We start from the raw sequence: 14,795 nt of genomic DNA on the forward strand, positions 1-14,795 counted from the left end.
GATACGTTCTGTGGCTGACTGGAGGGGCTCTTTAGGGAGGTTTCCCTCTCCTGCAGTTATCTCTGCTTGAGCTTTGGATCAGTGAGCTTTGTCATCCAGACTTTTTCCCTCGTTGCTCTCCCCAAATTCCTGCTCTTGATGAGTCCCTGGAGAGGGCCAAGGGGTTTGGGTGTGCTTGTCTGACCCTCTCAGGGGTGGCCCAGGAAGCATGGAAAGAATGTAAACTGTCCTGACAAGATGCCCTAGCTTCTCCTGGACTTCAGCATCTAAAGGCAGTGATAAAACTTGGACAAGGTCCTGCATGGTAGAAGCTTAAGGGAGACTGGTCTTGGTTCTAAAAAGGGGCCAACTTTCCAAGACCACTAGTGACTGATTGCTGGGTTACCAGGACTATGAAAGCAGTGCCTGAGGCCGGGCGTGGTGGTTCATGCCTGTAATCCTGTAATCCCAGCACTTTGGGAGGCCGAGGCGGGTGAATCATGAGGTCAGGAGTTTGAGACCAACCTGGCCAACATGGTGAAACCCCATCTCTACTCTAAATACAAAAAATTAGCCAGGCGTGGTGGTGGACACCTAATCCCAGCTATTCAGGAGGCTGAGGCAGGAGAATCACTTGAACCGGGGGATGGAGGTTGCAGTGAGCCGAGATGGCCCCACTGCACTCCAGCCTGGGCGACAGTGCAAGACTCCGTCTCAAAAAAAAAAAAGAAAGCAGGGCCTGCTAGTCTTGTTACGGAGATAAGGCTGCAATGGATTTCTTTTTTTATTTTTATTTTTTGTTGAGACAGAGTCTCATTCTGTCCCACGGGCTGGAGTGCAGTAGCTCAATCTCTGCTCACTATAAGCTCTGCCTCCCGGGTTCAAGTGATTCTCCTGCCTCAGCCTCCCGAGTAGCTGGGATTACAGGCATGCACCACCACACTCAGCTAATTTTTGTATTTTTAGTAGAGACGGGGTCTCACCATGTTGGCCAGGCTGGTCTCAAACACCTGACCTCTGGTGATCCACCCACCTAGTGCTGGGATTACAGGTGTGAGCCACCATGCCCGGCCTTTTTATTTATTTATTTATTTATTTATTTAATTTTTTTTTTTTTTTGAGAAGGCATCTCGCTCTGTCACCAGGCTGGAGTGCAGTGGTGCAATCTCAGCTCTCCTGGGTTTAAGCGATTCTCCTGCTTCAGCCTCTGGAGTAGCTGGAATTACAGGTGTGGACTACCATGCCCGGCTAATTTTTTTATTAGTAGAGATGGGGTTTCACCATGTTGGCCAGGCTGGTCTCGAACTCCTGAACTCAGGTGATCCACCCGCCTCAGCCTCCCAACGTGCTGGGATTACAAGCGTGAGTCACTGCACCCGACCTCTTTTTATTTTTTTATTTTATTTTGAGACAGTCTCACTCTGTCGCCCAGGCTGGAGTACAGTGGCACAATCTTGGCTCACTGCCAACTCTGCCTCCCAGGTTCAAGTAATCCTCCTGCCTTAGCCTCCTGAGTAGCTGGGATTACAGGTGTGGGCAACCGTGAGCAGCTAATTTTTTGTATTTTTATTAGAGATGGGGTTTCACCATGTTGGCCAGGCTGGTCTTGAACTTCTGGCCTCAAGTGATCCACCTGCCTCAGCCTCCCAAAGTGCTGGGATTACAGGGGTGAGCCACCACCCCCAGCCTGCAGTGTATTTCTCTTGATGAGACGGAAAAGTTCCCTTCCAGCCCAGAAACCTATCCTGGGGGATAGAGAAGAGAGGAACATGTTTATCCAGCATCAAAGCATTAACCTTCCCCCAAGCAGGTAACGAAACACTTTCTTTTCCGCACCTCCGCGACACCCCAGCAAGTTTGGTTCCAAAGCTTTCAGTAGGTGGGCTGTAGGTCCGAAGCTTTGGTTCCGAAGCTTTCAGTAGGTGCGCTGACTCACCAATGGGACCCAGCATGTATGAGCACCCCATCTCTGCCCTGCTGATTTCTGGCCCCACTGACCTAGGAGCAGGCTCCAAAAGAAGGTGACAGATGTTCCTCTACCAGCTCCAAACCACCAAGGCTGAAGTGGGAACCTCAGAAGTCCTGGGATAAAGGGAGGGGTGGCTAGGGGAGCACCTCAGAGACAAGGCCCACTTCAGGAGCCAACTAGTGGCAGAGTGGGAGAGTCCCTCTTGTGAGACCCCATTTTTCCAATAGTGGTCTCTAACCAGGAACTTCCGGGACCCAGCCTGGTGCTTGCCTTGGCCCTGCCTTAGGACACTTCCAGACTAGGAGTGGCAGTGAAGTCTCACACCTAGAAAACTGTTAGTTCACAAAAATAAAATCCATTTGGAAACATAAAAGTATATAATGCAAGGCCCAGAGCTCATGGTCAGATGGGTGGTGGACTTCCACTTGGGCCTTCATTCGTTCAGCAAGCGTTCATTGTTGTACCAGGACCCAGTCTAGGAATGGGGTGGGGCGGGGTACAGAATCACAGCATAATCAGACATTGTACCTCAAAGAGGGCCCAGCCTTGGCCAGGCGTGGTGACTCACGCCTGCAATCTCAGCACTTTGGGAGGCAGAGACGGGGGGATCACCTGAGGTCAGGAGCTCAAGACCGGCCTGACCAATATGGTGAATACAAAATTAGCCGGGCATGGTGGCGGGCGACTGTGATCCCAGCTACTTAGGAGGCTGAGGAAGGAGAATTGCTCGAACCCAGGAGGTGGAGGTTGCAGTGAGCTGAGATGCACCATTGCACTCCAGCCTGGGTGACAGGGTGAGACTCCATCTCAAAAAAAAAAAAAAAAAAAAAAAAAAGGGCCTAGTCTAATGGAGAGAAAGACAAATAAGTTACAGCACAGTGTGATGATAGAAGATGGGAGCTCTGAGAAGGGGCACATATGTTGCCCAGAGGTGCTGATGGAGCTGGTTCTCCAAGGATTAGGAGTTAGCCAGCTGACCAAGACTGGACAGGGAGCTCCAGGCAGAGAATAGTGGGTGCATATGATGCTGAGGCTTCCACAGGTGTCTGATGGATAGAAGAGATGGCAGAGGGCAGCATGTAGAGATGCAGGTAAACTAGAGTGGTAGGTGGGAGCCAGGTCACAGGGAAGTGAGGAAGCCACTGGGAGCCAGGGAGTGCTCTGAGCCCAGGTCTGATTGGTGTTTGAGAAGGATCCTTCTGACACCTTTGTAGGTGGGAATGGATCAGAAGGGGTCTGATTAGACCCTAGAGACAATGCAGGGATAAGAGATGAGACAGCGGCAATGTGGAGGGAGATGGGAGCAGATGTGAGAGCTACCCAGGCTAGGTAGGATTTCGCTGCCATTACAGCCAGGAAATGGGAGGGATTCTCCTTGAGCATTAACCCTGCCTGGTCAGGACTTGGTCTGCCTTTCTGGCACCCCAGGGGACATGCTATGTCAGGACCAAACAATGGAGTGATTCTTTTTTGTGGGAGGTGGGGATCTGCAGCTTCAAACTGGTAAATCTCTAAGAGCTGTTGTCCATTGCCATGAATATGCCAGAGTGTATTCACTGCACTGTTAGGGGCATACCTGGGCCAGACATACACTGCCCCCCCCCACCCCTTGCCCTTCATCTCCCAAGCTGATTATTCAGTTTTGGTCATTGCTATGCCCACACTGACCACTAGGCGATGCTCTAGTCCCTCTATTTCACTGAGATGTTGACACACTCGCAGGTTTGAAACACAAGAGAATGGTAGTTAGAAAGGCAAAGGAAAGGAAGGAGAATGAAGGAAGGGAGGAAAATGCAGCTGCAGGAGGGTCTCCTCGAAGGCATCAAGTTCCTTCCTTTCAGAGCACAGATACTAGTTTGTAAGTGTGCCCTCATTAGTCCTACCTTTTGGCTATTAGTCACCCTACTAACCCATAAGCCCATAATTGACTGGATCCTGCCTGCCTTGCTCCTTGCCCAGCTCCTGGCACATGAGAAGCTCTTAAAGAGTTGTTGATTGAATGGACTTGCTGCTGGTCAGGCACAGTGGGTCATGCCTGTAATCCCAGCATTTTGGGAGGCCAAGGTAGGCACTCTGATCACTTGAGCCCAGCCCAGGAGTTCGAGTCTAGCCCTGGAAAAATAGTGAGACACCATCTCTACAAAAAAAAAAAAAAAAAAAATTAGTTGGGTGTGGTGGTGTGTGCCTGCAGTTCAGTTACTCAGGAGACTGAGGTGGGAGGATTGCTTGAGTCTGGGAGGTCCAGTCTGCAATGAGCCATGATTACTCCACTGTTTCAAACAAGCAAAAGACTTTCTGAGCCAGGTTTCTGAACTGTTCTCATGTCACATAACAATTCTTAACCATCCAGCCAATGACAAAGCAGCAGTTGCTCACTGCAACTTCCGCCTCCTGGGTTCAAGTCATTCTGCTGCCTCAGCCTCTTGAGTAGCTGGGATGCGTTACCACGCATGCGTTACCACGCCTGGCCAATTTTTGTATTTTTGAAGAGATGGGGTTTCATCCTGTTGGCCAGGCTGTTCTCGAATTCCTGACCTCAGGTGGTCCACCTGCCTCGGCCTCCCAAAGGGCTGGGATTACAGGCATGAGCCACCGCACCTGGCCCGCTCTGGGTTTTAAGCCACCCAGCCTGTAGTACTTCATTATGGCAGCTAGGACTCTAATCCAACAAGTGTTCTCACAGCCTTCAGTGGGAATAGGGAAGACGAATGTGGGGTGGTTGCCAACGCCCCTGTTATCAGAATTTCCAGCCCTGCACAGTGGGAAGGTCTCTGCTTTGCAGTCTTGTGCCAACAAATGTTATGTCTGATGTTGTATGGAAGAGATCATAGGCTTTGGAGGAAGTCAGTATGACTGAGGCTTTGGGCAAGTTAATTCTTCTCTGAGCCTCAGTTTTCTTGTTTGCAAAATAAACCAGATTACTGTGGAGATCAGGGAGATAATATTACCAGGACTCTTAACCTTGGCTGATTGTCAGAATCGCTTTGGACACTTGTTAAAAATACAGATTACTATCACTTCTCCACCTTTTGGCTAAAATCAAGTTTAAAAATACAGATTACTGGGCGAGCTTGGTGGCTCATACCTGTAATCCCAGCACTGGGAGGCCAAGGTGGGTGGATCACTTGAGGTCAGGAGTTCAACCTGGCCAACATGGCGAAAACCCATCATCACTAAAAATACAAAAATTAGCTGGGGCTTGGTGGTGTGGGCCTGTAACCCCAGCCACTCGGGAGGCTGAGGTGGGAGGATTGCTTGAACCCGGGAGGTGAAAGGTGCAGTAGGCTGGGATTGCACCACTGCACTCCAGTCTAGGTGACAGAACGAGACCATGTCAAAAAAAAAAAAAGCCAGCACAATGGCTCACGCCTATAATGCCAACACTTTGGGAGGCCAAGGCAGGCAGATCACCTGAGGTCAGGAGTTTGAGAGCAGCCTGGCTAACATGACAAAACCCCGTCTCTACTAAAAATACAAAAAAAAAGAAAAATTAGCTGGGAATGGTAGCCAGTGCCTGTAGTCCCAACTACTTGGGAGGCTGAGACAGGAGAATCACTTGAACCCGGGAGGCAGAGGTTGCAATGATCTGAGATCATGCCACTGCACTCCAGCCTGGGGACAGAACTATACTCCGTCTCAAAAACACAAAAACAAGCCAGGCGCGGTGGCTTACGCCTATAATCCCAGAACTTTGGGAGGCCAAAGTGGGCAGATCACTTGAGGTCAGGAGTTAGAGACCAACCTGGCCAACATGGCGAAACCCCGACTCTACTAAAAATAAAAATTAGCCGGGTGTGGTGGCAACCGCCTGTAGTCCCAGCTACTTGGGAGGTTGAGGCAGGAGAATCATTTGAACCTGGGAGGTGGAGGTTGCAGTGAGCAGAGATTGTGCCACCCTACTCCAGCCTGGGCAACAGAGGGAAACTCCATCTCAAAAACAAAACAAAACAAAACAACAACAAAAAAACAAAATGAAACAACAACAACAAAAAACAGATTACCTGGGCTAAACTCTAAACCAACAGGATCAGACTCTCCCAGGAGGGACCCGGGAATATACATTGTAATAAGATCTTCAGCTGATTTTGATGGTTCATCAACATTATCTCTGAGATGTTATGTAGCCACATTTATAGTGGTAAGATAGGCACAAAATTAAATCCCCTTCTCTTACTTTTCACCTTCAGTGATGGTTTGAACAATGTTTCTGGAGAGAAACACTGTTAAAGAACTGCCACAGGCCGGGCGCGGTGGCTCAAGCCTGTAATCCCAGCACTTTGGGAGGCCGAGACGGGTGGATCACGAGGTCAAGAGATCGAGACCATCCTGGCTAACACGGTGAAACCCTGTCTCTACTAAAAAATACAAAAAACTAGCCGGGTGAGGTGGCAGGCGCCTGTAGTCCCAGCTACTCGGGAGGCTGAGGCAGGAGAATGGCGTGAACCTGGGAGGCGGAGCTTGCAGTGAGCTGAGATCCGGCCACTGCACTCCAGCCTGGACGACAGAGCAAGACTCTGTCTCAAAAAAAAAAAAAAAAGAACTGCCACAGTCTGGGGTGGTGGCGCAACCTGTAGTCCCAGCTGCTGGGGAGACTGAGGCAGGAGGATCACTTGAGTCCAGGAGTTCAACACCAGCCTGGGCAAAATAGCCAGACCCAGTGTCTTAAAAAATAAAAAGCAAAACAAAACAAAACTGCTAGGAGCTGCCCACTAGAGGTGGTGCTGGGAAATAGAGCCTCTAGCTCTGGGCTCAGGTAGCTGGAAGGGAAAGGAGGGAGAACATTTTAGGAGAGCAATTAGTGGACTGCAAGCATAAAGCTACCCCACCCGAAGCCCTGGTTCTCAATGGAGATGAAGGAGGAAGGCTCAGCTCAAACAGCTACAAAGACGCATCTTGCTTTGTTAAGTATATATATATATGCTTAACAAATTCTGATAACGGGCCTTGGCAAACACCCCACATTCATCTTCCCTATTCCCACTGAAGGCTACGAGAACACCTATTGTATTAGAGTCCTAGCTGCCATAACAAAGTACCACAGGACGGGTGGCTTAAAACCCAGAGGGGGCCTGGCGCAGTGGCTAATGCCTGTAATCCCAGCACTTTGGGAGGCCAAGATAGGCGGATCACGAGGTCAGGAGATCAAGACCATCCTGGCTAACACAGTGAAACCCCATCTCTACTAAAAATACAAAAAAGTTGCTGGGCGTGGTGGCAGGAGCCTGTAGTCCCAGCTACTCAGGAGACTGAGACAGGAGAATGGCATGAACCCAGGAGGCGGAGGTTGCAGTAAGCCGAGATCGCGCCACTGCACTTCAGCTTGGGTGACAGAGTGAGACTCCATCGCCAAAAAAAAAAAAAAAAAAAAAAGAGGGCATTAGGATATAGGATACAGACACGTGTTCACATAGAGGAAAGACGATGTGAAAACAGGAAGAAGAAGATGACCATTTATAAGCCACTCACAAGAAACAACTGGGCTGGATGTGGTCCATAATCCCAGCACTTTGGGAGACTGAGGTGGGAGGATTGCTTGAGCCCAGAAGTTCAAGGTCGGCCTAGACAACATAGAGAAACACCCTCTCTACTAAAAATACAAAATTAGCTGGTCATGGTGGCAGGTGCCTGTAATCCCATCTACTTGGGAGGCTGAGCCAGGAGAATCGCTTGAACCCGGGAGGCGGAGGTTGCAGTGAGCCGAGGTTGAGCCATTGCACTCCAGCCTGGGGAAGAAGGGTAAAACTCCATCTCAAAAAAAAAAAAAAAAAAGAATGATTTGTTCATCAAGGGAGTGGGTTCACCCCCTCTTGCATTCTCTTTGCCATTCCACCATGTGATGCCTTCTGCCATGGGATGATGCAGCAAGAAGGCTCTCACAAGATGCCATTGATATTGGACTTCTCAGCCTCCAGAAATATGAGCCAATAAATTTCTGTTCATTATAAATTACCTGTACAAAAATTTGCTGGGCAAGGTGACACATGCCTGTGGTCCTAGCTACTCAGGAGGCTGAGATGGGAGCATTGCTTGAGCACAGGAGATCAAGGCTGCAGTGAGCCAAGATCACACCACTGCACTCCAGCCTGGGTGATCCTGTCTCAAAAAATAAATAAATAAATAAATTACCCGGTCTCAGGCATTCTGTTATGGTAGCACAAAACAGACTAAAATATCCCCATCTCACAACTTGCCCTGCCCCGCTACAATTTTACAACAAGAAAATGCTCTTTTAGAGAGCAACAGTAAGCATTTATTGAGCCGTTACTGTGTACCAGCCAGGACACAGTGTTTTATGTACATTTTCTGAGGTAATCTTCCCAACAATCTATTAACCTATTAGGTAGGTTCCATTATTATCCCATGTTTCATTCGTTTTGTTTTTTGTTTTTTTGGAGACGGAGTCTTGCTCTGTTGCCCAGGCTAGAGTACAATGACGCAATCTTGGCTCACCGCAACCTCCACCTCTCGGGTTCAAGCGATTCTCCTGCCTCAGCCTCCCCAGTAGCTGGGATTACAGGCATGCGCCATCACGCCCAGCTAATTTTTGTATTTTTAGTAGAGACAGGGTTCTCCATGTTGGTTAGACTGGTCTTGAACTCCCAACCTCAGGTGATCCGTCCGCCTCAGCCTCCCAAAGTGCTGGGATTACAGGGGTGAGTTGCCACGTCCAGCTATTCTCATTTTTTAGACAAGGAAACAGTGGTTCAGGGAATTGGAATAATTTGCCCAAGGGCATAAGGCAGAACTGTCGTTTAACAGCGATAAGGGTGTCATTCTCTTGGGTGCCTTTTTTCATTGTCTCAGTTTTCGAAGCAGTCTAGTATTGAGATCCCCTTCACTGGAGATGCTCAAGTAGGGGCCTGAGGAAATGGAAACAATGTAGACTTAGTAGACTAATGGCCTCAGGGGCCACCTTCAGTCTTAAAATGGTAGGATTCTTTTTTCCCCCCGCCCTCTTTTTCCTGAGCACAGGCTTAATTCCCACCAGAGAAAATAAGAGCTTTTCTAGTCTGGTGCGGTGGCTCATGCCTGTAATCCCAGCAATTTGAGGGACTGAGGAGGATTGCTTGAGGCTAGGAGTTTGACACCAGCCTGGGCAACAAAACAAGACCCTATCTCGACAAAAATTAGCCGGGAATGGTAGTGCGTACCTGTAGTCCCAGCTACTTGGGAGGCTGAGGTGGGGAGGATTGCTTGAGCCCAGGAGGTCAAGGCTGCAGTTAGCCATAATTCTGTCACTGCACTCTAGCCTGGGTGACAGCATGAGCCTATCTCAAAAAAAAAAAGAAAAACAAAAAAGAAAAAACAAAAAAAAAAGAGCTTTTCTTGCATGTGAACTTACTTTTACTAGAAATTCACATGGTGGAACAGTGTCTTTGTCCTCGCAAACTCCTCAGTAACGTCATTCCATCCTACACACATATCAGAGGGAATGCCTCATCACCACTTTTCCAGAATGAAGGCCCTGAGCTGTAGCAGAAAGTTGATACGCTGATCCACTGGTGATGATGACATTTCTGAGCCATTAAAAGTCCAGCTGTCGTGTTTTCAAAAAGAAGCAGCAGCTTCTCCAGAGGGACAGCGAAGGATTTCAGGGTAGGAAATGGCAGGAAGAGACAAAAGACCCTGAAGACCTTCGGTGAGAACCATGTATGTCTGCTCTGAGCCCATCAGGGAAGGTGTACCCTCCAGCAATGGGACGGGCTTCAACCTGTGGACAAATCTGGGGGCCCCCCTGCCTTAGTGATATGGTAGGCTGAATTCAAAGATAGCCCCGGGATTCATGCCCCCTGTGTACATGCCCTTGTATAATCTCCTCCTCTTGAGTAGGGGGCAGAATCTGTTTAGATATCATTCCCAAGACTAGTCTACTAGTCAGTCTACTTTGAGTGAATCAAAAAGTTACCCTGGTGGGCTTGACCTAACCAGGTGAGGTTCTCTCTTTTTTTTTTTTTTTTTTTACTGAGTCTTCTTCTGTCCCCCTGGCTGGAGTGCAATGGAGAGATCTCAACTCACTGCAACCTCTGCCTCCCGGGTTCAAGCAATTCTCCTGCCTCGGCCTCCCAAGTAGCTGAGATTACAGGTGCCCGCCACCATGCCCTGCTAATTTTTGTATTTTTAGTAGAGACGGGGTTTCACCATGTTGGCCAGGTTGGTCTCGAACTCCTGACCTCAAGTGATCCGCCAGCCTCGAGGTGAGGTCTTTAAAAGCAGGTGAAGTGTCAGAGAGACACTTTCCTGCTGCCTGGAATAAATAAGCTCCAAGATTGTAAGAAGGGTCTACGGAGGGAGCCATGTTGAGAGAGGATATCACGGCACTCTTTAGGAGTTGAGAGTGTCCTTGGCTGACAGCTACCGAGAAGAAATGAGGACCTTGTCCCACCACTGCAATGAAATCAATTCTGCCAACAACCTGAATGACCTCGGAAGAGGCCTCTGAGCTCCAGATGAGACCTCAAACCTGGCCGAGATCTTGATTTCAGTCTTGTGATAACCAGTAGAGAATCCAGTTATGCTATACGTGGACTTCTGACCTACAGAAACTGAGGGGTAATAATGAGTATTGTTTTAAGCTGCTTAATTTGTGATAAATTGTTATGAAGCAACAAAAAATTAACGCAGGCAATTAGGGCTGTGAACTGCTCTCAAGGTAGCAGAGAATTCAGAACTGACTGAAAGATAAGCAAAACCTACCTACAGTACTGATGGGGAAAGAACAATTTCTGGAGTCAGAAAAGTGGGGACTGAAACCTAAGTACCACTATTTGTTAGCTGTACGATTTTTGGCAAGTGTCCTTTAAATCTATTCCTTTATCAATAAATTAGGGATAGGCCAGGCGCAGTGGCTCACACCTATAATCCCAACATTTTGGGAGGCCAAGGTGAGAGGATCACCTGAGGTCAGGAGTTCAAGACCAGCCTGGCCAACATGGCAAAACACCGTCTCTACTAAAAATACCAAAATTAGACGGGCATGGTGGTGAGCACTGTAGTCCCAGCTACTCGGGAGGCTGACGCAGGAGAATAACTAGAACCTGGCAGGCAGAGGTTGCAGTAAGCCAAAATCACACCACTGCACTCCAGCCTGAGTGATAGACTTCACCTCAAAAAATAATAAAATAAAATAAACTTTAAAAATAAATTAGGGATAAAAACTTATCTCACAAAGTTGTTATGAGGCATAAATGGGATAATAGTTTGTGGCAGGTAGTGGCACATTGTAAATTATAGTCATAATTGTATTTTAAAAAGCAAAAAAATACACCAGTAGCCAATCTAAGTGACTGTAGGCAAAGTGGAGGGACTCTGACAGCAGGGAGACCAGTTGGGATTCGAATGCAATATACCCCAGTGCTTTCTTACTTGCTTTTCTTACTTTTCTTACTTTCTTACCCTGACCTCATCCTAAGCTTCCAGCACTTGGAGATTTGATGAACATTAACTGAACTGCAGGGAGGTCAAAGATTTCCCCGTTGCCTTTGGCCAGTGTAGGGGCAGAAAGGGGTGATCCTTTTCCTCCCCATCATAAGGGTCATGGCTGACACTCCCATAACGAAAGATAGGTTAACAAGAAAAAAACCATAACAAGTTTATTGATCATAGTTTTATGTGACATGGGAGGCTTCAGATTAAAGACCCATAGATAGAAGGAAAATCGTCCATTTTTATGCTTAGGTTCAATAAAACATACGTAGATTTGTGATTGGACAAAAAGGGTCCAAGCTAATGGAAATGGATTGAGTGGGAAAACCCAGCAAAGCCTGTCTGTTCAAATCCTTCTGGCCTCTCTTTTGTATCATTTCTTCCTCCCTGTCCTCCCTACTATGGGGTATGATCCCTCTGGAATGAGTGTCTTAATTTCTTTTCTTTTCTTTTCTTTTTTTTTTTTGGAGACAGAGTTTTGCTCTTGTTGCCCAAGCTGGAGTGCAGTGGCGCAATCTCGGCTCACTGCAACCTCTGCCTCCCAGGTTCAAGCAATTCTACTGCCTCAGCTTCCCAAGTAGCTCAGATTACAGGCATGTACCACCACGCCCGGCTGATTTTGTATTTTCAGTAGAGACGGGGTTTCTCTATGTTGGTCAGGCTGGTCTCAAACTCCAGACCTCAGGTGATCCACCTGCCTTGGCCTCCCAGAATGCTGGGATAACAGGTGAGCCACAGCCAACTTTAATTTCTTTTTCTTTTCTTTTTTTTTTTTTTTTTTTTTTTTTTTTTGAGGCGGGGTCTCGGCTGTCGCCCAGGCTGGGTGCAGTGGCGGGATCTCCCAGCTCACTGCAAGCTCCGCCTCCGGGTTCACGCCATTCTCCGGCCTCAGCCTCCCGGTAGCTGGGACTACAGGCTGCCACCTACAGCCCGGCTATTTTTTGTATTTCTTAGTAGAGGCGGGGTTTCACCGTGTTAGCCAGGATGGTCTCGATCTCTCCTGACCTCGTGATCCGGCCCATCTCGGCCTCCCAAAGTGCTGGGATTACAGGCTTGAGCACGGCACTTCCCGGCCCTTTTTTTTTGAGGCGGAGTCGCTCGCCACCAGGCTGGAGTGCAGTGGCGGGATCTCTGCTCACTGCAAGCTCCGCCTCCGGTTCGCCATTCTCCTGGCTCAGCCTCCCGAGTAGCTGGGGCTACAGGCTCGCCACCTCGCCCGGCTAGTTTTTGTACTTTTGAAGTAAGGGGCGGGGGTTTCACCGCGTGTTAGCCAGGATGGTCACCGATCCTGACCTCTCGTGATCCGCCCGATCTCGGCCTCTCCCAAAGTGCTAGGATTACAGGCTTGAGCCACCCAGCCCGGCCTTCTTTTTTTTTTTTGAGATGGAGTCGCACTCTGTCACCCAGGCTGGAGTGCAGTGGAGTGCGATCTTGGCTGACTGCAACCTCCACCTCCTGGGTCCAAGTGATTCTCCTGCCTCAGCCTTCGAGTAGCTGGGATTACAGGTGTGTGCCACCACACCCAGCTAATTTTTGTATTTTTCGTACCGATGAGGTTTAACCATGTTGGCCAGGATGGTCTCGAAATCCTGACCTCAGGTGATCTTCCTGCCTTGGCCTCCCAAAGTGCTCGGATTACAGGCATGAGCCGCCACACCTGGCCATGTTTCCTTTTCTCTTTTTTTTTTTTTTTTTTTTTTTTTTTTGAGACAGTCTGCCCCAGGCTGGAGTGCGGTGGTAGATCTCGGCTCACTGCAAGCTCGCTCAGGTTACGCCATTCTCCTGCCTCAGCCTCCGGTAGCTGGGACTACGAGGCAGCCCTGCCTTGGCCCAGTTTTTTTTTTTTGCATTTTTAGTAGAGCCGGGGTTTCACCATGGTGGCCCAGGATGGTCAGATCTCCTGACCTCGTGATCCCACCAGTCTCGGCCTCCCAAAGTGCTGGGATTACAGGCTTGAGCCACGCGCCCGGCCTTTTTTGAGGCCAGTCTGGCTCATCACCCAGGCACGGAGTGCAGTGGTGCGATCTTGCCTCACTGCAACCTCCACCTCCTGAGTTCAAGCGATTTCTGGCTAATGTTAGTAATTTTAGTAGAGATGGGGTTTCACCATGTTGGCCAGGCTGGTCTCGAACTCCTGACCTCAAATGATCTCCGGGCCTCTGCCGCTCAAAGTGCTAGGATTACAGGCGTGAGCCACCGTGCTCGGCCTTAATTCCTTTATGGCCAACTGTTACACAGAAAAGCAAAGAGGTTATAGCAATATTTGTAGGCTTTATGGCTGGCTTTGGGGCAAAGGGGTTCTACTTTCTATGACCCTCTCTTGGGGAGGAGGGCTTCTATTTTCTGTGGCATGCCTGGAGGGAGAGTAAGGGGCAAGAGACAAGAGGGCAGAAGGTCAGAGAGAAACTGCTTCCTAGGCCTTCACTTTGTGGCATTGTTTTCGAAGCCTCAACACTAGGTTGGTGGGAAAAGGTGAGGGCAGGTGCTTTGAAAACATTTTGAAAATCCTTTCCCAGCTAGCTTCCTACCCACTGAAACCCTGTGGGGGCCGGAAAAAGGGCAGATGCTGAAGCCCTGGAGAGTCGGCCTGAAGTGAGGAAGTGGCATGTGAATGTCCATCTTTTCTTTCCTCAGTGTGCCCAGGGATAGAGAATGGGAGACAGCAAGACAGAACAGAATGTCTCGTTAACTCTGGGCAGCATCCAGATACTTCAGGCCTGGAAGTATGACTGCCCATGAGAACATAAAGGTGGGATGTAGCTAGTGAGATCAGATGCAACAACCTTGGACCTTGATCGACCCTATTTCAGAGCCATCGTTGATTCAGGAGCCCTCCTGTAGGAGATGGGGCAGAAACATTCAGGTGAGAGTCCTCGGAACTGAGAATGTGGCGAGAATATCCTTGACTGTCAGCAGCAACCTAATTTCTGAGTCTCTTTCCTGATCTGTGAAATGAAGTAGTTGAACTCATTTTTTATGTAAGCTGGTTTGTGATATAAGAATATGGACATGCCGGGCGCGGTGGCTCACACCTGTAATCCCAGCACTTTGGGAGGCCGAGGCGGGTGGATCACGAGGTCAGATCGAGACCATCCTGGCGAACACGGTGAAACCTCGACTCTACTAAAAATACAAAAAAAATTAGCCGGGCGTGGTGGCGGGTGCCTGTAGTCCCAGCTTCTAGGGAGGCTGAGGCAGGAAAATGGCGTGAACCCGGGAGGTGGCAGAGCTTGCAGTGAGCGGAGATCACGCCGCGCCACTAATATATAATACTAATATATATTAGTACATATATATGTACTAATAAAGTCCCTTACATATAGGTTTTTTTTTTTTTTTTTTGAAATGCAGTTTCGATCTTGTTGCCCACGCTGGAGTGCAATGGTGCAATCTCAACTCACTGCAACCTCCACCTCCTGGGTTC

This window comes from Papio anubis, chromosome 7, assembly GCF_008728515.1.
Source record: "Papio anubis isolate 15944 chromosome 7, Panubis1.0, whole genome shotgun sequence".
Classification (NCBI taxonomy): domain Eukaryota; kingdom Metazoa; phylum Chordata; class Mammalia; order Primates; family Cercopithecidae; genus Papio; species Papio anubis.